This window comes from Mustela erminea, chromosome 12 (assembly GCF_009829155.1).
Source record: "Mustela erminea isolate mMusErm1 chromosome 12, mMusErm1.Pri, whole genome shotgun sequence".
Lineage (NCBI taxonomy): Eukaryota > Metazoa > Chordata > Mammalia > Carnivora > Mustelidae > Mustela > Mustela erminea.
Window position 1 is genome coordinate 1,850,802 of NC_045625.1, and position 24,504 is coordinate 1,875,305.

General features: G+C 62.2%; 1 long non-coding RNA gene across 2 annotated transcripts in view; it reads left to right on the top strand.

The window, feature by feature from the left end:
* Positions 1-24,504, top strand: part of LOC116571043 — a 30,788-nt gene that overhangs the window by 1,202 nt on the left and 5,082 nt on the right. Inside the window, exon 3 of one of the 2 annotated variants that reach the window (XR_004277666.1) lies at positions 15,864-17,551. The exons of the other annotated variant lie outside the window; for it this stretch is intronic. This is a non-coding gene — a long non-coding RNA (uncharacterized LOC116571043). Of the gene's footprint in view, positions 1-15,863; positions 17,552-24,504 lie in introns of those variants that run through there. 2 annotated transcript variants of the gene reach the window in all.

Sequence of the window (24,504 nt, forward strand, 5' to 3'; positions counted from 1 at the left end):
AGTGGTGGAGCGGCTGCGGCCCGTGGAGGCGCAGCATGCGGAGCCGCGCGCTGACCCCACTTAACCGCTCAGATGCCCTGACTTCCTCTGTGGCAGTCAGTCCACTGTCCCGACGATCAGGCCGGAAGAGGGCTCGTTGCCAACTTGTGTAAAATCCTACCCAAGCCCTCAGCGTTGGGAAGCGGGCGTCCTGGGCAGTGCTGGAGAACGTGAGTGTTCTCCAAAGGCTGACGGAGGTGTCCCTGGCCGGCCACGTCAGAGAGGCTCCTGGGGCCCCGGCTCTCGGGGCCGAGAGGATGCGTGAGCCGCAGGTCCCCGAGACGTCAGAGACGAGACGGCTGCCTCTGTCCCGGGCCCGAGGGGCCGGGGACCCACATATGCTGCCGAAGCCTCTCGCCACGGGCGGTAGCCGTCCACGTGTTTCAGGAGAGCCTGCCCGCGCCCTGCCCAGCATTTGCTACGGATTAAGGATCCGTGAGTCCACCCCCGAGGCCCCCAGTTTTACTGGTTTGCGTGCTAGCGGACAGGATTTTGAAGAGTTCCAGGGTTTTGTGCAATCCTCTCAGATAAGAAGTCCGGTTGGGGTTTTGAGCAAAATTCGTTGTGCTGCCAAAGCATTCCTGAGAGCTCCGAGTCACAGCGAAGCCTGCGCGTCCCGTGTGTGCTGCGTGCCGTGGCCGAGTGGGGCGCTGGCAGAGGGGCCCGGAGCCCGGCCGGGACGGCATCCCATCCGCTCATTCACCGAGCCTGGGCCGGGCTGCACCTCGCTCGTGCGGGCACCTCGGGCCCCGCCCCGAGAAGCTGGCTGCGTGTGCAGGGGGTTAGCCCGGAGCCCGGCTGAGTGTAGTTGCCCAGAGGACAGGTGCTGGGTGGCAGGGGCCCAGGACTGTGGGAAGAAGTAGCGGGGCCAGAACTCGGCTCCGGGGCTGGAGGGGGCTTCCTGGAGGAAGTGGAGTTTGAGTCAGATTTTGAGGATGAGTAGGAGCGAGTGAGGTGCCGAGCTGGGGTCGTACAGGCTGCCTGGCCAAAGGGGCAGCTCGTGTCCATGGTGGGAGGGAGTGTGGCCAGTGCTAGGGCTCCGAGGACGTGAGCCAGGCAGGGGCGGGGAGCGAGGGCCACGGGTGGAGGTGGGCAGGCGTGTGCACAGCACAGACTGACAAGCGTTGGGGGAGAGGCAGGGCCAGGCTGGCGTGAGGCTTGGGGTTGGCAGCTCAGGCTCTGGACGCTTCCTGTGTGGGGCAAGGAGAGGGGAGTTGGGAAAGCCACTGTCCCCATCACCGATGGATGAGGCGGTATTTTGGGTGTGTACAGTGGCCTGACCCCATGTCCCAGCAGCACAGCAGCCTTGGGGAGCCCTGGAAGGAATTTAAATGGGAGCAGAGTGTGGGGATGTAGCCAGTGGCATCCCCGGACAGCTGGGGTGTGGAGGGTGTGCAGAGGACAGAGCAGCAGGGCTGAGCTTCCTGCAGTGCCCTGGGCAAGAGAAGGTGCTGGAGGCCGTGGGTGGGCAGGGTGGACACCTTGTGGAGAGGCGGCGGCTCAGCCAGTTCAAAGGAGTGGGGTCCGTGTTCAGCGGCGGGTGGCTCTGGCTTTGCTGTGGGGTCCAGGGTGAAGCCTCTCTTGCCCGCACACGAGGCCAGCGTGCCGTGGACGTGGGGACCCTCCCGTCAGGTGCTTAGTTCTGGGAAATGAGTGGGGCGCGCCGCTCGCACCTGCCCTCCTCCTCTGTGACAGAGCTGGCGCCTTCTGACCGGGTCAGCCTGCAGAGACCTTCCTCGTCACAGACGGGCTTCGCGACGTAGCAGGCCCCAAGACGAAGACCTGGGTGCGCGTCATTTGTTCTGGAGGGGGTGCAAGGGCTGCCCGTGGGGCGGGGGGGCGGGAGCGGACGGAGCGCAGCCTGCCACGTGCCCTCTGCGTTGTCCCACGGAGGGTGCTCAAGGCACTGGGGTACGTAGCTATTCTCAGCCCTTCCCAGTTTAGGGTCACTTGGGGGCTTTTTGTCTTCTGCACCGTGGACAGTGCAGCACCCACACCAGGGAAATCCTGGGGATAAGACACGCAGGAAGTGGGGTCCTTCTGGGACTGGGCTTCCAGCCTGGCTGTGTCCTGCACCCCTCGCCCTTCAGAGCCCCTTTAGCCTTGGTTAAGTCCATCCTGTCTTGTCCTCTGTTCTTCAGTGTGGTGGCCGGTCACTCCGGGGCTCCAGGTGTGTGCACCTCGCTGCCATGTCCCACCACACCCCCACACGGCCACCGGCCGGGGTTGTCATTCAGGAAGCGTGGGCTCTGTCCTCCGGGCTCAGCGTTTCTGCTTCGTCTGCCTTGCCGGGCCCTGGTTGTTCTGTCCATTTACCCTCATCCCTGGGGCCCAGGGCTGTGCCTCTCTGCCCCTCGTGGAGAGGGGAGAGGAGAGGCCCCTTTCCCTGCTGGTCTGCTGCCCTAGGAGCCCGAGGGCCCAGGCATTAGGTTGTAGTGCTAGGATCGCTGGGGACCGGGACCTCTGCCCCCATGGGATGCGGCAGTCTCTGGGGCTGAGGCGAGAAGGACCCGTCTGCCTCCCACAAGCCTTTGTTCCTGGGCCCGCAGCTTTGCTTCCTGGGTCAGCGTGGCCAGACTTCAAAATGTGCATTGTACCTCGAAGGACGGGGTTCAAAACACGTACTGGACGTTGTTATTTATTTATTTTTGTCGTATATAACGTATGTTTTTAATCAAGATGCAACTCACGTGACGCGAAGTACCATGTTTGTCAGCGAGCGTATGCGGTGGCACTCCGTGTGCTCACGAAGCTGTGTCCGCCTCTCTCTCTGCGACCTTGCCCTGCCCAGAACTCCCTGGACCCGTTGGCCAGCCCCCGCGTCCCCTCTCCCAGCTCCTGGCCACCAGCGGTCTGCGCTTTGTCTCCGTAGCTCGGCTTATGCTCATGTCGCGTGTGGCAGGGACTTGCAGGTGTGGTCTTCTGTCCCTGGCTTCTTTCACGGAGTGTCACGCCCTCGAGGTCCATCCAGGTCGCAGCAAGCGTCACAATCGTGACTTGTGAGGACCATCGCTGTCCCGCCGTCTGGGTGGGCCACGCTTGTTTGTCTGTCTGTTGTCAGACGTTTGGGTGGTCTCCACCTTTGGGCTTTGGTGCATCTCAAAGGACAGTGTCCTAAGTCCTGGGAGGTCACGTCAAACCAGGGATTAGCTGCGCCGTGAGGGAGCCTTTTCCTGTTCTCGCAGGCTGGTCTGTTTTGGGTGACAAGGTGTCAGATGGGACCAGCGGGTCCCGGGGTCAGGGCCCTTTGTCACTCCTTCACGCTAACGGGGATCTGTTGGCCTGAGGCGACAGCGCATGGGACCCTGGGTTGGCAGATGAGATGCTCCTTGAGCCCTTGGCAAGTGTGGTTGGCAGAGGCCTGTGGAGAGGGAAGCCAAAGACAGGCCGGAAAGCGGATCCGGACAGGAAGGCAGACCGCCGCGAGGCCGGGGGGTCTGGTGGGTTTCCGCACGCTCACTCATCGTCGGGGGCCGGCTGGGCGCTGGTGGGCGGGGGAGGCACTGATGGCGGCCCGGAAGCGGCCAGCAGCCTCGGTGAGGGGAAGCCAAGGCCATCGGTCGCCGCGCGGCTCTGTCTGTGCGCCCTGTGCGCGCGGTGCCGGGCGGAGAGGCTGGCTGGCCCTCGTGGGGTCAGCAGCCCGTCCTCCTGGCCGTGTTCATGCCAGCGTGCCCACAGGCCTTCCAGGCGGGGCTGGGGCCTGTGAGCCGCGGTTCACACGTTGGGAGCCATCCGTCCCCGAGACCTCCTGCTCTCTGGCCTCGTCCTGCCCTTCTAGGCCATTCGCCCCGTCCTGGAGTCACCTCTGCCCCCTGCCACTTCTGCGTCCACGTGAGGTTGGCAATGTGTCCTGCTTGGAGCTCTGCCTTTCCAGGCCACACACAAGCGGGTGGGGCTGACGCATGGTGAGCGCTGCTGCTCCGCCCGACACCAGTGTCAGGCAGCCCCGGCGCGGGCTCCTCGGGCGACTCATGCTGGATGAGCCGAGCTGTGTGTGGGGAGCGAAGGCGTGCGGTCCGGCTGTGGAGCAGACGCGGGGGAGGCTTGCTACTGCTGTGCTTGGGGCACGTGTGGCTACTGCTGTGCTCGGGGCACGTGTGGCATGGTGCAAACCCACAACTGTTTTATTGTTTGCTTGAGAAACTTTTCAAGAAACCCTTCCTGTGGCAGCAAGCAGAGAGCCAGGAGTCGTGCTTAATGAACTGCTGGATTCCTGACGTCTCTCTCGAGAGTGGACGCTGAGTTCTGGCTTGTGTAAAGCGGGTGTGGACGCTGCCATCCAACATGGGCCCTCGGACAGCCCCAAGGACCGGGGCCTGGGGACAGGCCAGCTGTGGCACAGAGACAGTTGCTAAGGTCCCCAGAGTTGCTGGCGCAGGGGCACCTTTTCCCAGCACTCTGTGAGGCCTGGGGCTTCACACAGAGCTGGTGTCTGTCCTTCTAAATGAATGGACTGTGCCCGTGTCCAAGCCCAGGCCTTCTTGGCACGGACGGTCAGGACCTCTGCGTGTTGGCCAGCGTGTCGATGAGCGACCTTGGAGTTTCAGGTGGGAAATCGGTTAATTTCACGCAGCTGATGGGGTCTAGGGGAGGCCGCCTCGTGTGTACCCAGTCAGACGTGAGCCGTCCGACGTGCCGCCAATGGTGCCATCAGTTCAGGGAGAAAAACCACCTTCACAGAAGGTTTGTTGCTTTTGAAGGCAGTTACAAGAAGACAGATTTCAGAGGATCCCTGCTCTGTGGTTAAAAACTCGCTGTTTTGGCCAAGTTAAGAAACCTATCATCCGGGCGCCTGGGTGGCTCAGTGGGTTGAAGCCTCTGCCTTCGGCTCGGGTCATGATCTCAGGGTCCTGGGATCGAGCCTCGCATCGGGCTCTCTGCTCAGCAGGGAGCCTGCTTCCCTCTCTCTCTCTGCCTGCCTCTCTGCCTACTTGTGATCTCTGTCTGTCAAATAAATAAAATCTTAAAAAAAAAAAGAAAAGAAAAAAAAGAAACCCATTATCCCTGGGGGCCTTGTAGTGCACAAGACTCCGCGTCATGCTGAAACCAGCTCAGGGAGGCATCAGCAGGCCTAGAAGGTGTGGTTTGCAAAACGTGCAAGTGTCTTTACGTACTCACAGAACAGCTGAATGACAGAATTTGGCTCAAAGGTGTGGTGTGTCGAGGGACAGAGCGTCCGAGCTCGCCACCCCTGTGCCGCCAGCTCCAGGGGCACACGCACTGGGCCGTCAGAGAACAGCCTGTGACGGCAGGGACGTTTTGGCTGCATTTTGTGTGAGTTGGAGGTTTTAAGATCGTGCTCTTTGACAGAGGGAGCACCAGCGCTCTTGAACTTTGGGAGCTCTCGGGAACCAGAGGGATGGCCGGTAGAGTGTGCAAAGCTGAATGCCACGCGGCTGTGTGTCCCCAGGGCGGCCGGGAGGAGACAGACCAGACTGAATTCTGGGGCCACGGAGGGCATGCAAGACCTAATTTCCAAATGGTGTAATTGTGCTTTGGAAAATCGTACTTGCGGGAAGAAGTTTTAAGGGTGCCTTTAGGTTTAATTGCATAAATTTGTATTTTGAAACTCGACGGAACAAAACTGAGATGGTCATTGAGGAGGTTCCTGCGTGGGGACAGCTCGTTTGGATTTTGCCTGTAAGCTGTTTGCTGCAGCATGGAGACCCCGAGCCTCTGGGTGGCCCGAATAGAGACCAGAGGACGGCACCCCAGAGAGTGTTTGCGCCGGGACATCTACACATTTAAGCAGAGCAAACCCAGAAACGACAGACTCCAAATAAATGAGCCTGGGGCTCTGAATCCCCTCCGGGAGCAGAAACCGCTCGGAGACGTCTGTCTGTGGAGAGTGGGTCCTCTGAGGGAGAAACGCTGCGGTCTGCGGGGTCTGCAGAGAAAGGGCTGGCGGGGCCCTCAAGGAATTCAAAGCAATTAATGTAAATTTGAATGATTTGGCAGCGGATTCTTGGAGCCGATAAAAGATCAGATCTTGTTGAAACGGGGCAAGTGGCAGAGAGCCTCTGGCCTCCCTGACGACACAGCTGTCTCGTTGGCAAAACGTGCCCCGGCAGCCCCTGGGACCTCCCTTCAGGGGCATCCTCCCGCCGGGGGCGAGGGAGGGGCGGGCGGCCTTTATGCCCCTTCCTCTCTCTTTCTCTCTCCCCCGGCGGCCCCCTCTCTGCACCGTCGGCCCCACCCGTGTGGGGCTGCCTCGACCCTGCAGAGCCGCTGTGGGGTCCTGTGAGGGCCCCGCACACCCAGCGGGGGTCGCTGCTGGACCTCCTTTTCTGGCTCTGATTTGACCCTGTCACCTCCTTCCTCTGTGCCCAGACCCGGGAGAAGGCGGAGTGTTGTGGGGGAGCCTTAGGCTGCGGGAAACAGAGCTGCTTGCCCCAGCCGGCTGCGGGACCGGCTCTGAGCTTCTGGGGACGTCCATGCAGCCTGGGTGGGGTTTGGCCCGGACGGTTTCCTTGAGGGGCCTCGGGTGGGAAGGGGACATGGGGACAGGCCCAGCTCTGTCTGTCCTGTGTGGCGCTGCTGCTTGCGGAAGGGTTTACTCCCAGGGAGGGTCCTGAGAGCCCAGAGCGGGTGGCTGAGCTGTGTGGGCAGCGGGCGTGGCTGGGGGCCGTGACCCAGCCTCTTTCCTGCCTCTCGGACCCCGGAGCTCTCCCGGCCTCCTGCCGCTGCCGCAGATGTCAGGGCCGGAGCTGGAGAGGCCACCTCAGGGTCGGGGGCCCTCAGGAGGTGCAGAGCTGCCTGGTGGAGGCCGGGAGGTGGGGACGTGGCGTCTGTGGGAGGCCCGGCAGGGCTGACTCATCGGGAGCTGATAGCTGAGCAGAACGGGCCCAGCTGTTCACAGAGCCTTGGGGATATCCCTGTGTTATTGCAAACTGGGGCCAGGCGCGGGAAGGAAGGGGGGCCTCCGTGCAGCAGGCATTCCGGCCTGGCGGGCTCCCCAGGAGTGGCCGTCTTGGGCTGCAGGATGGCACCGTGCAGAGGGCCTGGGCATGGCCGTCCCCAGGTCCAGCTGCGCTACCCGGGCCTGGGGAGGGTCTCGGGGATGGAGCCCTTCCGCGCTGAAGCTGACAGAGTCCTGGGCACACAGCCATGGGCCCCCTCGCTGGGGCTGTACAGCTGGAGAACATTCTCTGTCCCTTCTGATACAGCGGCCGGGGAGGGGGAACTGAGGCCCCCAGAAATGAGGCTGCAGGCCCTGAAGTAGCTAGGACCGGAGCCCGGAGCTCCCAGCGCAGGGCTTGCTCTTTGTCCCGAGAGCTCCAGGTTGGCCCCGGTGGTGCCCCCTCCAGCCCGCTGTGGGCAGCCTCTGGAACCTGCTGCCCCCAACACCTGGCAGGCGTTTCCGTCTGATCCCAGTCGGTGGACGGTGTGATGTCTGGGCCCGATGAGGGCGTTTAGAGGCCCTAGTGCTTCGGGGCTCCTACCAAGTGGCCGAGGGCCGCCCCCCGCCCTCATCTTCCTGGCCTAGGCTGCTACCCGGGAGCCCTGCCACGGCTGCCGCCCGGCCTCACCGTCTTTCTCCTTCTGCTCCTGCTTCCGTTGCTGCTGGCCGGAAACCCCAGGCTCCGTCCCCACTGCCGCGGCCCGTGTGTCTGTGTCTCCTCGCCTCACGAGGACCTCGGTCGCTGGATCCAGGGCCATCTCCTCCCAGTCCTGAACTGTTCACTCGGGCGGAGCCCCGGTTTGCCTCAGGTCCCGGGTCGACGTGAATTTTGGGGGGACAGTACTCAACCTGGGGACGGTGTGTGATGTCTACCCCATAAAGCGGGGCAGGCGCAGAGCCCTCCAGCCAGTGCCAGCAGCACAGGCGCCCCTGCTCCCTAATGCCGCCGGCCTGCGCCGAGCGGACCAGACGTCATCCGCGTCGCACACCTGCCGCGCAGGGCTGTCCCCGTCAGCGGCCTCGTGGGCCCTCCGTGCCCACCTTCTCTCCCCGCTGCGGGGGCCCGTCTGCGGACACACCCCGCCCCCCGCCTGGGGCTGCCCTTCCGGTTTCCTGCCGGGCCGGGCGCTGCTGCCGGGCTTGCTCCGATTTTACTGCTCTGGAATGCCGTGGTTTTGCCCTCGTCCGTGGAAAGCATTTTAGCTGGGCATTTCGTTTCGGGGTGTTGACGACGGCACGTCCCGGCTGCTGGTTTTCCTTCCCGCGCTCCACAGCGGCCTCCCCGGGGGCGGTCTGGGTGTCCGCTGCGGCCCACGGGCTCGCTGGGTTTCACTAGGGCGCTCTAGGCGTGGGCTCCCTTTTATTTATGAAGGCGCTGCGTGCGGCTCTGTGGGCTTGTCCAGGTGCTTCCTGGTGGCTCCATCAGCGCTGAAGTTGTCAGACACCACCTCCGCGGACGGGCCCCCCGTGCCTCCCGGACAGATGGACGGACGGACAGACGTGCTGCGGCGGAGCCCCGCTCTTCCCCACCCCGGCCTTCTCAGGCTTCCTACCCCCGGCCTTGCCCCTGCTGCCTGTTCTGAGAGCCGCTCTGAGTGTTCTTGAGTCATCGGCGCTGCCTCCGCAGAGCTGAGTACACCATGAGGGAGGAAATGCAGTAACTTCGTTTTAATTATTTACATGTGAACTTGGACATTTTGGATCTCTGGGTCTCTACTTGTTTTCACTCTAAAGATTCGTTTTCTTCCTAATCATTTTTAAAGGTTATTTATTTGTTTGAGAGCGAGCGCGCAGAGTGAGCGAGAAAGAACGGGGGGGAGGGGCAGAGGGGGAAGCAGACTCCCGCTGAGCAGGGAGCCCGACGCAGGGCTCGACCCCGGGACCCGGGGATCACGACCTGAGCCGAAGGCAGACGCTGAACTGAGTCCGCGGGCGTCCCTTCTAGCGATTCATTTTTACTGGTTTCCCATTTATGGTGGAGATCCTAGTCTGGGATTTTTCTTTAACTTTCACAGAAACACAGTTGTTCTAGGACGTGTGTCTGGTTTTTCTAGGATCCGCGCTCTGCGGGGCTGGCTCTGCTCTTTCCTCTCCTAGTCTCACTCATTGGGTTTTCTTCCCTTTCGCACTTGTACCGAGACCTGCTCCTTATTGGTACATAATCGTGGAGGTGCTTTGAGGTCCAGGACGGGGGTGCCTCCAGCGGGGCTGGCTGTGGTTGCTCCTTCTGCGCCCTGGCCGCCGCGGGCCCGGGACCCTGCTGACCTCCGTTTACGGATGAGGCTGCCAGTCTCCTGTGACTACCTTCGAGTCACCAGATGTGAGTCTGTGCTGCCCAGCTGGCTGGGGTCCCCGTTTCTGGTGACCGTGCGCAGGGGGTCCCACCCACGGGCTCTCGGTGGGGGGCCTGGCCTGGGCTCTTGGCCTTGCACGAGGGCATTGACCGCCCTGGCCCCCACCCCACACAGGCTGCAGCAGCCTGTTCTTATCATCCTGTTACCTTTGCTTTCTTTCTTTCTTTTTTTTCTTAAGTTTTTTTCTCACTTTGTTCCTCAGGGAGAGATAGGCCTGCCCTTTCCCCCGAAAGCAGGTGTAGGGAGGCGCTCTGTTCTCTCCGCGCGCTGCCCGGGGCACGGGGCACGAGGAGCACAGACAGAGCTCGGGCTCGGCTGGCAGGGAGCCGAGGCTGGGGACGGGCCGCATTTCCAGACTCGGTGTTTGAGGCTTCATTCCTGCTCTTCTCCTCAGCAAGAAAAAGGATCGTTTTTTTCATTTTCAGTCAGTCCCTCTCGACCCCTCCGCCCCCACCTTTCCTCCATTCTCACCCCCGCGTCTGGCCACTGCCCGTCTCCTCCTGTCTGTCTGTGGGTTTGGGCTTCACTTTGACTCGTTGTTGTTACACCTCACATGGAAGTGACAGGATACCGTGCTGGTCTTTCTCGGACTCATCTCACTGAGAAGACTGCCGCCACGGCCACGTGTGTGGTCACACGGGTAGGGTTTCCTGCTCTTACGGCTGGAGATACTCCGTGGTGTCCACGCACCGCACTTCTGTGTCCATCCGTCCGTCGACGGACACGGGGTGGTTCTCATCTGGTAAGTCGTAGGTAGTTGTGAGTCATGGAAATACCGTAACACTGCGTTGAGTATGGGGCGCTGGTGTCCTTTGACAGTAGTGATTACTTCATTTCCTTTGGGTAAATACCCCGAAGTGGGCTTGCTGGGTCGTAGAGCAGCTCTGTGTCCAGCTTGGTGAGGAGCGGCCGCACGGTCTCCTGGCGCGGCTGGGCCAGCCCGCGTTCCCACCAGCGGCGCACGAGGACTCCCTTTCTCCGCGCCCTCGCCGACACCTGTTGTTCTCTGTGTTGTTGGTTTTGGCCCTTCTGACCGGTGGGAGGGGCTTTGTCACTGTGGTTTTGGTTTGCATCTCCCCGACACTGGGTGACAAGGAACATCTCGCGCGTCTGGGCCATTGGGACATCTTCTTTGGGGAAATGCCTATTGCCTCGCTCCGCCCACTTTTAATCAGATGGTTTTTCCGTAGAGCTGTCCAGGTTCTCCTCGTGTTCGGTGTCAGCCCCTAACCAGACCCGTGACTCGCACACCGTCTCCCATTCAGTTCGTCGCCTTCTCACTCTGCTGTGCGAAGCTTCTCGCTCTGACGTGGTCCCGGCTGCCAGCCTTTCACTTCTGTTGCCTTTGCTTATCCCCAGTAACTTATCACCAAGACCGATGTCGGGGAGCGTACCCTGTCTTCTAGGAATTTTACAGGCTCGGTTCTCACCATGTAAGTCTCCAGTCCGTCTTGAGTTCATTTCTGTGTATCGCGTGAGACCGGGGCCCAGGGTCACACTTGCACCCATGCTGACTGGCCTTCCGCGGCCGGGGACTGAACAGATGTGTCTTTCCTCAGTGTGTATTCTTGGCGTCCTTGTCCTAGCTCAAGCGGCCGTGTGTGGCTTTATTTCTGGGCTCTTCGTTCTGTTCCGTTCGTCGGTGTGTCTGTTTTTACGCCAGTTTTGATCGCAGTCGTTTGCAAGCTACGGTGGCATCAGGTGTGGGAGGTCTCTGGCTTCGTCCCTCTTGAGACTCCTCGGGATCTTCGGTGGTTCCGCAGAATCCTAAAAACTGTTCTGTTTCTGGGGAGAACGCTGTTTGGATTTTACCAGGATTGCATTGGATTGTAGTCTGCTTCGGGTAGTACGGACGCTTCAGCCACGTTAGTTCTTCCAGGCCGGGAACGCGGCCTGCCTGGCCATTCGTTTGTGCCGTCTGCAGCGCCTCTCTTCGGTGTCCAGGGAGATTACTCCGAGGTTGAAAACCAGGGAAAGCGCCTCTCCTGAGTCCTCCTGGGGCACTGGGCAGTAGGCCCGCGAGAGAGACCGTGTTTGACTGCTGTCTGCTGTGGGTTAGGGATTCCGATTTGTGAAGTAATTAATGTTTGTGTGCAGACCTGTGTCTGGCAGGAAAGGTAACCTGGAAGGTTCCGGTTCTCTCGCCTCTGGGACATTGACCCATTTCAGCTCTAACCCAGCTCGTGGATTTCAGAACCTGTTTCCTGGTCCTCGAACGACTGCGAACGGCTTTACTCTGCGCTTGTCCGTTGTTGGCAAACACTCGCTTTCTATTTGTTCGACAGCCATGCTTTTAATTTCCTGAAAATGGCACTCTGCTGGCCTTGGGGTGGTGAGCGGGCCTGCAGCCGTTGGCAGAGCGCTGGGTCGCCCACGGCCCGTGGCTGGGTGTACTCGGCAGCTGGCCCAGCCCCTCTGTGCCGCGGCTCCCCGGGCTTGCCTGCGTCCGCTCTACCTTCCGTCAGACGTTCTGCTAAGGAGCTACTACGTTCTGCTACGAACTATTACGTTCTGCTAAGGACGTTCTACTCAGTCAGTACTGAGATCGTATCAGGCGCTGCTCTGACGGTTCCAGGAAGGCTAACTTACTGGTCTCTGTTGGTCTCCGCTGACTATGGGGAGGGCCCCATTTAGATGGGGGGGGGCTCAAGCAGACAGCCCTGGCTGCCCCTGCTCCAGTGGTGCCCATGGGTGATCCCCAGAGCTGTGCTCCAGGGGCCGCTCTAGGCCTCTGGCGTAGCTGCTCCTGGCTCTTTTGTTGTTGTTTAAATGGCTTTATGGGGACAGATTTCACATACCGTCCACACCCACTGCCCGGGTGTGCCGCCCAGGGCTTTAGCACAGCCACAGCCTCATGCGGCCACTGTCGTTGCTCCCAAAGACGCCCCCAACCCCCAGCCGTGAGCAGCCCCTCGTCTGCTTTCTGTCTCCGTGGACTCGCCTCCTGGGGACACTTTGTGGGACAGGAGTTGCCTCATGCATGGTCTCAGGCGCTGCTGGGAGCCCACAGGACGTAGCAGGAGCCCCACCAGGAGGACACGGTGGCCCTGGGGAGGGGAGCGCAGACCCCCACCCGCTCCTCGGGAACAGCCTGGTGGCCTTTCACGGAGCTGGTCGCTCGGTCGGAGTTTCCTAAGGGCCAGCTGCGTGCCCACACCCGTGAACAGAGTGTGCGCGGTGGCCCCGTGGGCTTGTGGCAGAAGCACATGGCTGTTAGGGCTCAGGGGGGTGGGGACCGTGACAGGGCAGCTGTCCTAGTGCCTACGGTCACGTGGGGCCTACCTGGTGGTGGGCTGCTCGAGCGGGGAGAGGTCCTGGCCGGGACGAGCTGTCTCCCGTTCGCAGCCTCCCAGGCCAGGGTGATGTCATCACAGCTCGCAGGTCTCGGCCTGGCGGGGGCTGGCGGCCGGCCGCTGTGACAGCGTGACTGGGAGCCCTAGTGAGTGAGGGGCCCTGTGGCTCAGGCTGGGCCTCTAATCCCGGGGCCTTAGCCTGGGCCCTGCATCCGGGCCTGCCGCAGAGGGCAGAGTGGGGGATGGTGGGGGCGGCCGGCCTGCGGGGTGGGGCCGCTCTCTGCTCTCCGGGCACAGTGAGGGCCGAGAAGCCATCCCGGGAGGGAGTGGGTGGAGCGTCGTGTCGCTTAGAAGCCGCGGCCTGGCCTGTGGGCCCCCACGCTGCTCTGTGCCGTTGATGCTGCTGTGAGCAGGCCAGGCCGGGCCCTGCGTGGGGGGGCAGCTGGCCGCCGGTGGGGGGGCCGTCCTCCTGCTGCCTGTGAACACAGGACGGGTGGAGCCAGCTGTCCAGGCAGGGTCGCCGTGTGCCGCCCGGAGGCAGCAGCCCACAAGCTGCAGGGCCCCTGCGGGGAGGCCGAGGCCGGAGGAGGAAGAGCCCTTGTGCTGGAGGCGGCTTGAGATGCCTCCGGGGCCGGCGTCCCTGTTTCCCCGACGAGGGGACAGACCCCAGCACCATGCAGAGCGGAGGCTTGAGACTCCCGTCTGGACTGACCTGAAGCCTGGCTCCTGGCCGCCACCCTCGTGCTCTTACTGGCTCTGAGGAGCCGGATGCGAGGTCCTTGGTCCTTGCCCTGTGCAAGCCCCATGATTGGGGGGACAAGTGTCCTGACAAACGTCGTCTCCTTACAGGGCGGCTTGCTGGGAGGGTCAGGAGGTGATAGGTGGCCCAGGGACCACATTTGAAGAGCCAGGAGAGGACAGGGCCCTGTGGTGAGCCGCGGGCCGCAGGGTCCCCCGAGGAGCACCGGGTCTGGGAAGGGTATCTGTGTGGTCGGCCTCGCTGGGCAGGAAGGGCCTGTCAGCTTGGGTCAGGAGGGAGGATGGCGCCCACCCCCCGGGCCTCCCCGGGAGGTGACCCGTCCCTCCGGCCCTCTCTCCTTCCCTGGTTGGCCGCAGGTTTGCCTGTGTTCTTGCTGACCTAAGTGGCCTGTCGGCTTGAGTCTCTGCAGAGCGTTCGGGCAAGAGCGCCTGCGCACGGCTGCGATTTTAACAGTAGTCGCCTCTGCAGGTGTTTGGGGCGGGTCGGGAACCACTGGTGTGGCCAGGCGCCCTGCGTCCCCGCCACACGCCGATATGGCCTCTCTCCAGATGGTTTTTATTTACGTCTGTTTTTATGCCTAAAATCGTTTGCACCGGCATTCCCGCTGTCCCTTCCGGGTGGCTCTTTCCTGCCCGTGTCACTCTGGTGGCCGCGGTGGACCCCGTTGTTCCCCCGTTCCTCAGGTGACATTCCTCCGTGAGCAGACCCCGCTGTTCTCTGTGTCCCTGTGAAGGCCCGTGGGCTGCTGTGCCGGGCAGACGTTTCCCGCAGCCGAGTGCTTAGGTGCTTCTCAGCGGCACCACGAGAACGTCTCGTGCACAGCTCCCCGCCCGTCCGTTTCCAGAAGCGGCTTTTTCCTTAGGACGGTCGAGAGGCAGGAGCTTCCGTCTGCCTTGCACTGTGTCACCGTGGGCCTCGGCGTCAAGGGACCGACCCGTCACAGCCTGGGGCCTGCTGTTGGGCTGCTGGGGGGCCTCACGGGCGGTGCTCTGAGGAGGGCGGCCCCCGCGCCCCGCGGGAGGGTGGCCCCTGCGCCCTGATCGCCGGGCTTGGTTGAGAGTGGCTTTTCAGAGTTTGAACTATTAATGGGGGAGTCATTCTGCCGTCTTTTCCCTCAGAAGGGCTAAAACGTCCCCGCGTTTCTCTCTAGGTTTAGGTAAACTTGGACCTGCGGGAGCTTTGCCTCTTCCTTGCCTCCCCGCCGTGACCCGCTCAGACCCCTTTTCCTAGCCGGTGTATTTAAGCGACCCTTATTGTCCAGAAATGAAATTTGGAGATGTTGTAGCTATCCTGATGTGTAAGTCTAAGTGTAGCGGGTTGAACAACCCCCCTTTCTTGTCCACCTAGAACCTCAGAAAGTGGCTTTACTGGGGCTTCTGACTGGCTCAGTGAGTAGATTCTGTGACTCTTGATCTCAGGGTCGTGAGTTCGAGCCCCGTATTAGATGTAAAGATGACTTAAAAAAATTAAAGTGTTAGCGGAGGGAGAAAAAGAATGTGGCTTTTTTGGGGACTAGGGTCTTTGCAGATGTAACTGATTCAGGGTTTTAAGGTCAGCTTGGATGTAGGGTAGCCACAGTCCAATGACAGGCGTCCTTGAAGAAGAGGCGAGACAGGGTAGAGCCATGTGCAGAGCGGCAGAGGCTGCAGGCCTGGGACCACGGGCCCCTAGGAACTTCTGGAGCTAGCAGAGGGAGCAGGGCCCAGCATCACCTTGAGCCTCTAGAGCTGGGAGAGGATCGCCTTCTGTCGTCGTGAGCCCCTGGTGTGTGGTCTCTGCTACAGCGGCCCCAGGACATGGACAGACAAGGAAGTAGACTCGTGTAATGTACTGCTCTGAGTGCTCGCCGGTGGCTCCCATGGGCCTCTCTAGTGGGTGCCATAGGCAAGCCCGTTTTACAGAGCAGCCATTGGGCTCAGAGATGCTGGGCGACCTGCCCAGGGCACACAGCCAGGAAGAGGGATTCTGGTCTCACACCCGGGTCTGTCTGACCCTGCTCTGCCTGCAGATTTCACCAATGGTGCAGGGGTAGGTGATGAGGGCCATTCCCGCTCCCTGAGCCTCAGCTTCCTCCCTACTTGTGGGGTCCCCGCAGGCACCGTCCACTGGCTGGTCCTCGTCCCTCTTTTTCTGCTCTGGCTCCTGCAGAACCAGAGCTGGTCTCTGTGCCGATGAGGTCACTGCTCTGGGAGCTTAACAACCAAGACACAGACCTGAGTGTAGGGGCCCGGCCCCCGGCTCTGGGCTGGGATGGCAGGGGTCTGTATCGGGTAGGGTCGTCAGGGCCCCGGGCCCCCCCGAGGAGGCTCTGGTGGGGGGACTCTGGGTCCCATCTGGGCCAGGCTCGGGGCTGGCATGTCCTTGTGTTTGTGTGCCATGGCGGTGCTGGTCCTAACCTGGGGACCGCGTCTGAGCAGATCTGAGGGTTTGCTGGTTTCCTGAGCTCTGCTCTGTGCTGTCGCTCTCTGATTCCAGGCCCAGGTTCCGAACCCTCCTACACCCTTGTCGTTCTGCAGGGAAGCCGTGCTCATCCATGAAATCGGTGTGACCATCTCCGATGGAGACTGGTTTGTCCAGCAGGTGTTCCCCAGAACCCCACTCACGTTGGACCCAGTGTCTTTGGGTGTCCCGTGCTCGTGCCTGCTCTGCCCCCCGTTGCCCCCCTTGCCCAGGCCCCAGAGAGGGGCGGTCTGCAGCAGCTTTCCCGAGCACTCCTTTGGGCCCGGGTCCTGCTTTCCCTCCTTTCTGGACGCCTTCTCCGCTCCCCCAAACCCCAGTTGTCCTTTATCCTGAGAGTTGTCAACAGTCCACGTTTCAAACAAAATTTCTCCCCTTCCCGTTCCCCTCCTCTCCCCTCGTCTCCCCCTCCCTCTCCCCCTCCTCCTCCCCCTCCTCCTTCCTGGCCTGATAACCGGTTGAGAGAAGCGGCCATCCTGCGGACATCAGGACCCTTCACCTGCACACACGTTGGCATTCCTCTGGTTAAAGGAAGGGGACAGGGAGCGTCCTTACGCACGGGCCACAGTCGGCCTCTGACCTGTCTTACTGGAGAGCACGCCCCGCCCTGCCCCTTCCATGACTCAGGGAGGTTTTGGAGAGCGAGCCGGTGGGTGTCCTCGGGTGTCGCTGCCCTTGCCCCCCGCCCCTGTATTTTGGTGCTGAGGGCTGGCTCCGGGCCCTGTGCACATTTGCAGCGGGAACACCTCCTTCTCAGCCCTCCTGCTTGGGGCCTCGTCGTGCGCGGGCACCGGGCCTCGTGTAAAGTGGGCAGGTCCCCTCAGCGGACACTTGGTGTGCGCCTCTTCCTGCCAGGAGTGAGTGGACTGGCTCCCACTGTCCTGAGCGCCCCCTGCCCCCAGCCTCTGGCTGTGCCACGGGACGAGGTTGTGTGGAGCTGAGTGACCCGCCTGAGAGGCCCAGAGAGGGAGCCAGCAGTGCTGAGTGTTCACGCGAGCCCAGACAGGAACTCCTCGTACTTGGCTCAGGACAGGGTCCCGAGTGGCTCCCTCACCCCCGGGTCTGCTGCAGTGCCTGGAGACACAGCCTGGTACCACCGTGGACGGACCAGATGGCTGCAGAGTGCCCCTGTTGCCTTCCCCGAGTCCCCCAGGCAGTGGGACAGACGCTGTCCAGATGCTCTGGCTCACTGGACCTTCAGCCTGGATTGGCGGAGCCTGTCTAGGGGCAGGAGAAGGGTGTGGTAGGCCGGGGGCTCCCTTTCATGCTTCCCGAGGCCTCACGGGCACTCCTGACAGGATGGGGGTCCAGTTACAATGGTCAAGTCACAGATAAAATAAGGCTTCTAGGGCCGAGAGGGCCAGGAGCCACCTCCATCTCCACTCTCCTATTGCCACCCACCCCCCAGCCCCACTTCTGCCTCCTCCTCCAGGGAGCCAGCCTGGGTTGCCATGTGTCACAGGAGAAGGCAAAGCTGGGACCTCTTGTCTAAGACATTTCTATGCAGAGCTGCCAAGGACGGCCCAAGATGTGCTGACCAGATGGCAACCCCGAGCTGCACACAGGCCGAAATCACTGTGTTCCAATCCCAGCCTTGCACAAAGCCTTGACAAAGCCAGACTTGCACAGATGTTTCCACTCAGGGCTGGGCAGAGATGCCCCAGAGGCGAACAACGGCAAAGAGAGGCCACAGCCTCCCTCGGCTCGCAGGCCGGCCTTCAGGCAGCTGCTGGCTGGCTTCAGAGGGGGTCTCCTCAGAGCAGCCCCCTCCCGCCCACCCACACGATGGGGCATGGGGGGCTGGGAGCCGACCCTCGGCCTTTCCAAGATGCGGGCTCCTGGCCGGTTCCTCCTGGCGTCGGTCATTTTGTATTACACAGCGCCTGTCTGCGGAGCCAAGGGGACAAAACTTTGGTGTGTAACCCAGGGAAACAGCCCGCGGTCTGCGGCAGCCCCGGGAGCTCTGGCACCCACCGAGGGCTTGGCGCACCGGCACCGTGAGTCCTGTGGCACCCACGGGTGGAGACGGTGAGTTGCCAGGGCTTAGGGAGGGCTGCGTGGCCAGCTGGAGGCTGCCCCAGAAGCCCTCGGCTCCCCTCCACTGGCTGCACGTACTCGGCTGGTGCAGGTTTGAGAGCCTACGGTGCACCCTTGCTCTGCAGGCATTTTCTTAACCGAAGTCTTGCCTCATTCCGTGAGGATCCGAGGCAGCTTGCAGGAGACACTCGGAGTAAAGCCCTGGAGTGTGAATACACTGGAAAAAGTCAGAGCCAAACGTCCTGGAACACGATAGCGATGACGGTTACGGCCCGACTTTGTGAATCGGCCGCGCGCCTGAATTGTCCATTTTAAAGTGGTTACGATGGTAAGTTTTACGTTATGTGTATTTTACCACAGTAAGAAGAGGTTCAAACAAAGCAAAACAGAAGTGAGGGCCGGAGGATGGGGAGGAGTGCAAGGTGATCTCGGCCAGAAGCCTGTGCTGTGCGCCCGGCTCCTGCGCTCACAGCCGGCGCTGGGGGCGCACTTCTCGTTCGTCCTGGCAGTGGAACCCGAGCCCCTCCTGGGTGTCAGGCCCTGCACGGGGACCCAGGACCCACGAAGAGGACAGCAGTGTGGTCCCTGCCGTCGCGGAAGCTGGTTCTGCAGCTGTGCCTCTTGATGAGTTCACGGGAAGAAGTCTGCTTCGGGCCCTGGCCTCTCCGAGAACCTTTCACAGCATCTCGTGTGGGCGCCGGGAGCAGCTGCCAGGCCTACTGCGCCCAGAACCAAGCCCGACGAGGGTCTCAGAAAAGGCATGGTGGCAGTCTGTGGACCAGTCAAGGCGCATGAGTGAAATGTCTCTCTGGGCCACAGTGGGGAAGCAGGGTCCCCGCGGAGCAGAGAGCCCGACGTGGGGCTCGATCTCAGGACCCTGGGATCATGACCTGAGCCAAACACAGAGGCATTAACCCACTGAGCCACCCAGGTGCCCCTAAATAAAACCTTTTAAAAAAATAAGCAGCTTTATTGAGAAACGTTCACAGACGGAACAATTCATCCGGTTGAGCACATGGTTCAGGGGCGTCCATCGCACCGGGCCGTGCGGCCGTCCTCCTCGCACGTTTCCAGGCTGTTCGGCGGTCCCGGCAGAAGCTCCGGGACAGGGCACTAACCCCCTCACCCTCCCCTGGGCCTCCCGTCTGCTTTCAGCTCTGGCAGTTTGACTTTTCTGGACACTTCTTGCGCGTGGTGTCACCTAGCGCTTGTCCTTTTGCGTCCGCTGCTTTCCCCGCGCTTTGCAGGTCCCTCTGTGTCGTAGCCCGGCCAGTGCCGGTGCCGCTCCCTCGCGCGGCCGGGTCCGGCTCCGTGTGTGGATGGACGTGCCACGTCGGGGTCACGCTTTCATCCGCAGGTAACACTGTGGTAGTTGGAGCCTTTTGGCTGCTGTAGACGCACGTGGGACGGCACACGTTTCCGTCTGGATCCGTTTCCAGTTCCTCGCCGTGGGTGCCCGGGAGTGGGGTTGCTGGGTCCTGGGGTGACCGTATTTGGTTTACGAGGAAGCACAGTTGTCTCCCCCCAGCCCACCCTGTGGGGCGCCCTTCCACACTGTCCTCCACACCCCCGGTCCCGGCTTCTCGGCTCTGCTCTCGGCTCTGGGAGGTGGCCCTGGGTAGACGACCTTGGCTTCTGACCTCAGGTTGGGCTCCACCAAAGGGTGGGCGTCAGGGGAAGGGAGAGGACGAGCGTCAGGCAGGGTGTGTGACCACCGTGGGGCCTTGTCAGGCTGCTCCCCTCAAGGCGGGGTCTGAAGCTCAGCCTCCCCTCCCCCTCGGGGCCTGGGACGGTGGCCCCTGGTCACTGCACTATGCCTGGGGTCCCCTTCACGCACACGCTGTAAATGCTCCCTTTGCAAAGAAGCCCTCCTTGAGAGATCTTGACCTGAGCGAGCCCCCTGTTTCCTGAGAGGGTCTGAGCCGGGTGAGGAGGCAGTCAGACTGTCCACGTCCCTGAGGCGGGAGCTCCGGGGCTGTCATTCCCTGAAGGGGCCCCGCTAGCAGCGAGTCCCCGTCCAGCCCTTGGCGGGGCTCGGAGCTACTTTCTAGAGAAAGGAAGGAACTATTTCACCGCTGAAATCGAGTCTTGTTTATTCCAAGCGCATCAGAGCCAGTGGCTGGGGTCCAGGCTGCAGAAGAGACTGGTTTCTCTCCTAGGGGTTTCCCAATAGGAAACAAACCCAGGTGACTTGCGGGGGCAGGGGACCGCCCCACGGCGAGGTGCGAGTTCATGCAGCGGAAGCCTGCGGAGAGGCAGGAAGTGCTCTGCCCACCTCGGGCTCTCCTCCCGGAGGCCAGCTCCTCGTGCGTAAAAGGCGGACACGTTAACCTCCCTGTGAGGACGACGGGAGTGCCGCTGGGAAGAGGGGTGCAGGGGCGCCCCGCCTGGCCCCTGCGATGGCACCGCCTCCCAGCCGTGCGGTGGGTCGCCACGGCACCGAGCGCCCTGCCTGGAGATGCTCCTGGTCTGACGAGTGTGGACACGTCTGCCCAATATGGCCTTCCTCGTGTCTTGAGATTGGGGAAGGGGCCCGAGGGCAAGAACAGGTTCTAAGCCGTGGGTCAGCTTCTGCCTCACTTGCTCAGGGCACGCGGAAGGGGCTCAGCTGCCCCTGGAGGGGACAGGTGGGCAGGGCTTCTTGTGGGGCACAGGGGATGTGCGTGGGGATGGAGAAGAGGGGGCTTCCTCCTCACGGCCGGCCAGGGGACCCCCACAGCCTGTGTCCCGGGGGCTGTGGGTGGTGGCCCAGCTGTGTTTGGAGCGAGCTGTGTTCCCCGGGATTGGCAGAGCGCACAGCTGCATCGGAAGCATTTGCTAAATGAACGTATCCCAGAGCACACGAGTCCAGAGAAGCGCCGCTTTCAGAGCAGGGAGGACGGGCAGGAGGACCGCGCTGTTCAGTCCCCAGGCGTGGAGAGCGCGCATCGCAGGCGACGGACAGAGGTGCCCTGTGTCCACGTGGCAGGGTCCAACGCAGCAGGAGGTTGGGTGGGTGATGTGCGTCCGTGTGGGTGGACGGGACACCGCTGTGGCAGAGGGACCGGTCACCCATGCTTGTTCCGTGACAACCGGACTCGCTGAAATAAGCCACCCCAAACCCAAGGGCTTCAGACCCCACATTCAGTGTCTTACAGTCCTGGAGGGCTGAAGTCCGCAGGCAGCGTCCGGGACGAGTCGCGGTGTGGCCAGAGCTGGTTCCTTCTGGGGAGGACGTCGCTTCCCTTCCCGCTGCTGGAGGTGCCGCCTCCTTGGCCCGGGCCCTCCTCCAGCGTCAAGCTGGCAGCTTCTCTCCTGCTCACGGGCTCCTGTCTCTGACCCCAGCCTCCCTCCTCAGGGGACCCTTTGATGACCCCGGACCCCCCTCAAACTCTCTCTCGATCATGCCCACAGAGCGGGGCGCAAAGCAGCACTAGCCACGGGCTCGGGGTGTGAGGCCCCGGGCCTGGGGCGCATCCTCTCCCCGCCAGATGCGAGAGTGAGGTGGTCTCTGGGAAGGGAGTGGGATCCAGGAGGTGTGCAGGGGGCGCCTGCTGGTCTGGGCTCTCCCGTGTGCCTCTGCTGTTACTTGGAGGAGGTCACCTGCTCTCCCTTCCGGGGCTGTCCTTCACATGGCCCCCGCCCGGTGATGGCTCCTCTGCGCCCCAGACGCCCCACCAGCGTGACGGCGGGGGTCGGGGAGGTCTGGGTACCCGCTCCCTTGCCGCCAGTGGTTTCAGCTGTGGACGGTCCCCTGTGTGCCCCTGAGGACTCCGTCCATAGTCATGTTCTCGGGGGCCGGCTTCCTATGCTCCTGCTTTTCCCGGTGGGACTCCTCCTTCGGGCGCGCGGTTTAGGGGCACTTGGTGTGTTCATAGTGATCTGTAGCCACTACCTCTGTCCGTTCCAAAGCACTCTGTCGCCCCAGATACAAACCCAGGCCTGCTAGCCCCATGCCCCTTGCCCCTCCCCGAGGGCCCCTGGAAGCCACGAACGTGCATCTGTGTGCGGGGACTTGCTGGTTCCGGACGTCTCACATGGTCATAAGCAGCACCAAGCCGGCCTCTGTGTCCGACTCCCACCGTGCTTGACGGTCACTGGCGCTGTGGTGTCAGAGCTTCCTTCCTTCATGGGGTGGAACAGTGGCCGCCATGTGAACAGACCTGTCCCAGCGCCCGACTCCGGAAGCTCTGACTTCTCAGGAACGTCACGTATGTTGAGTTTTGTTAAGTGTCCCTCCGGCACGCCGGTACTGACCTGTGGGTAGGGCGGCCCGGCAGCTCCCCAGAGTGCGTAGGTTGAGGCAAACTGAGGTTGGGGTGCAGGTCTTCGTGCCTTCTGTGTGTCTTTCTGTACGTCTGTCCTGTGGCCACCGACCTGGGCGTCCCCGTCCCTTCTCGGAGCTCTGGTGGCCTGTGCTGCTCTGTACTTGCTGGTGTGTTTGAAATACTTTACGCTTTTTAAACAAAGTGTTAAAAAGTCCCCAAACAGCCAAAGCGAGCTGGCTTTGGACCCCAGTGCAGCAGAAGAGGTTGGGGGCAGAGCTGGCCGGCAGGCACTGGCGTGGGGTGAGCTGGCTCGGAGCCCCGCCCCTGGACTCAGCCTCTTGGACTGGATCGGACCCACCGAGCTCGGTGAGTCTGAGGACAGGACCGTCCTGGGGCAGGGACAAGTGCCATGTTAGCATCTGTCCTGGTTCCCGCAGCAGGAATCTCTTCCGAGGTTTGAAGCTGGGACGGGGACGTGCAGGCCAGGAAGTCACTGGGCAGCCGGTCTGAAGCTCCAGAGATGCCTGTGCGGTTCTGTGGCTGACTGGTGGCCTGGGGGGGGGGGGCTTCGGGGCCCTTTTCCCTCCTCCCCAGGAGCGAGAGCTGCTGCCCTGTCCACGGAGGGGCCGGCCCGTAGCTGGGCAGCCAGGCAGGCCCTGCTTGCCCCTGGGAATCCCACTCGCCCTCTGTGGATGAGCGGCCTGGCCTCTGGGGCTGGGGAGCCTTCCTCCTCCGAAGTCCGGCTTCCTTTCTCCTGCATTTTCTCCAGTTATTTACTTATTTATTTATTTGACAGACAGAGATCACAAGCAGGCAGAGAGGCAGGCGGGGCGGGGGCGGGGAAGCAGGCTCCCTGCTGAGCAGAGAGCCCGACACGGGGCTCGATCCCAGGACCCTGGGATCATGACCTGAGCTGAAGGCAGAGGCTTAACCGACTGAGCCACCCAGGCGCCCCTTTTCTCCACTTAAATAAGACTTTCGGAGGTCTTGCTACGTGCCTCGGCTGCTCTTGAAAACCTGCGGGTTTTAGCCCATCTAACGTGCGGCGCTCCCATGAGACGCGTCTCACTTGACGGTGGGGGAGCCTGAGGCAGGTGGGGTCTGCGGGCAGCCCTGGGTCATGCGGTCAGTTGGGGGGGGGGGTCTGGCTCCGTGTCCGTGTGCGGCTCTGCTGTCCTGCGGGGTCTGTCACCGTTCAGTGTTTCTGAGTTGCTGGGGAGGAAGAGGGACCTGGGCCCCGGCCCCACTGCGTGGAGTCAGTCAGCCCGAGGCCCGTCGCCCTCCACCTCTGTGGCGCGGCCCGGCCTCCTGTGTGTGCGGGGCCAGCCCTGGCTCACGGGGGCTGCACTGGGCTGCTGCCCGCAGGTCCGGGTCTCAGCAGCACAGGCGCATGACTTCATCACACCCACGCCCTGGCCTCACACTGGAAACGACCCCTGCTCTTCTCTCCTTTATTAGAGGCTTGTGGAAGCCTGGAGAAAATCAGCAACTCTGGGCTCTTGGAACCAGCCAGACTCGGTGTCCGTCCAGACACCGTAGGTTTGTGGCAGGGGCTGAGATGCTCCCTCCCCGGCCTCCTGGGCCGTAGCAGTCCGCTCCCTCGGATGGACGCTGGGGAAAGCTTGCAACCCATTGTAGAGGAGGGACAGGACTTCTGTCCCCCGGGGCTCCTCCGCGCCCCCATATCCTCCAGCTGCCCGGCCTCGGGCTCCCACGCATCCGCTCACTCGGCTCCTGCCCGGGGCCGGGCCTGCAGGCTGGAGAGATGAACCCAGTGGGACAGGACGAGCAGAGACCCGCGTGCTAGGTACCGCGGGGGCTCCAGAGCCACGCTCGGGCTTTCTTCCCTGAGTCTCCCAAGACCCGTTTTGTGGAAACGAGAACTCCCTTTTCCAGGAAATTAATGAAAACCGCATTTATGAGGCAGCTGTTCTCGGGTGTGAACTTTGTTGGGAGACTGGCGGGTCCAGGGGAGAACCGGAGGGGCCCCTGCCCCTGTGCACCGCCCACTCGTTGGCGGACCCCACTCAGGCTGGCGGCTGCAGCCGCGCATGGACGCACTACGCTTTCTCCCTGGATGCAGAGACCCCCGAGGTGGTTCTTTTATTAGTCTTGGGGCCTGTTGCTCTGGGGGTGCACAGGGTTTGCTCTGGGGCTCAGCACGCACCCCGCTGACGTGTCAGCAGCCCCTGCGTACCCGAAGCGCTGCTTTGAGTAGTAATCTGAACGGTGCGCTGTGTGTTGGGTGCCACGGCCCGCTTGTGAGCTCAGGGAGCGTACTGCGTCTCCCAGATGCCGACTGACAGCCTTTCTGGGGGCGGGGGGGGGCACATTTCACCTCACGTGAGGTATCACCTCACGGCGCTGTGACATTCTGCACAGTGGGTTCTGTTCTGACCTCCAGTTCACAGAAAGG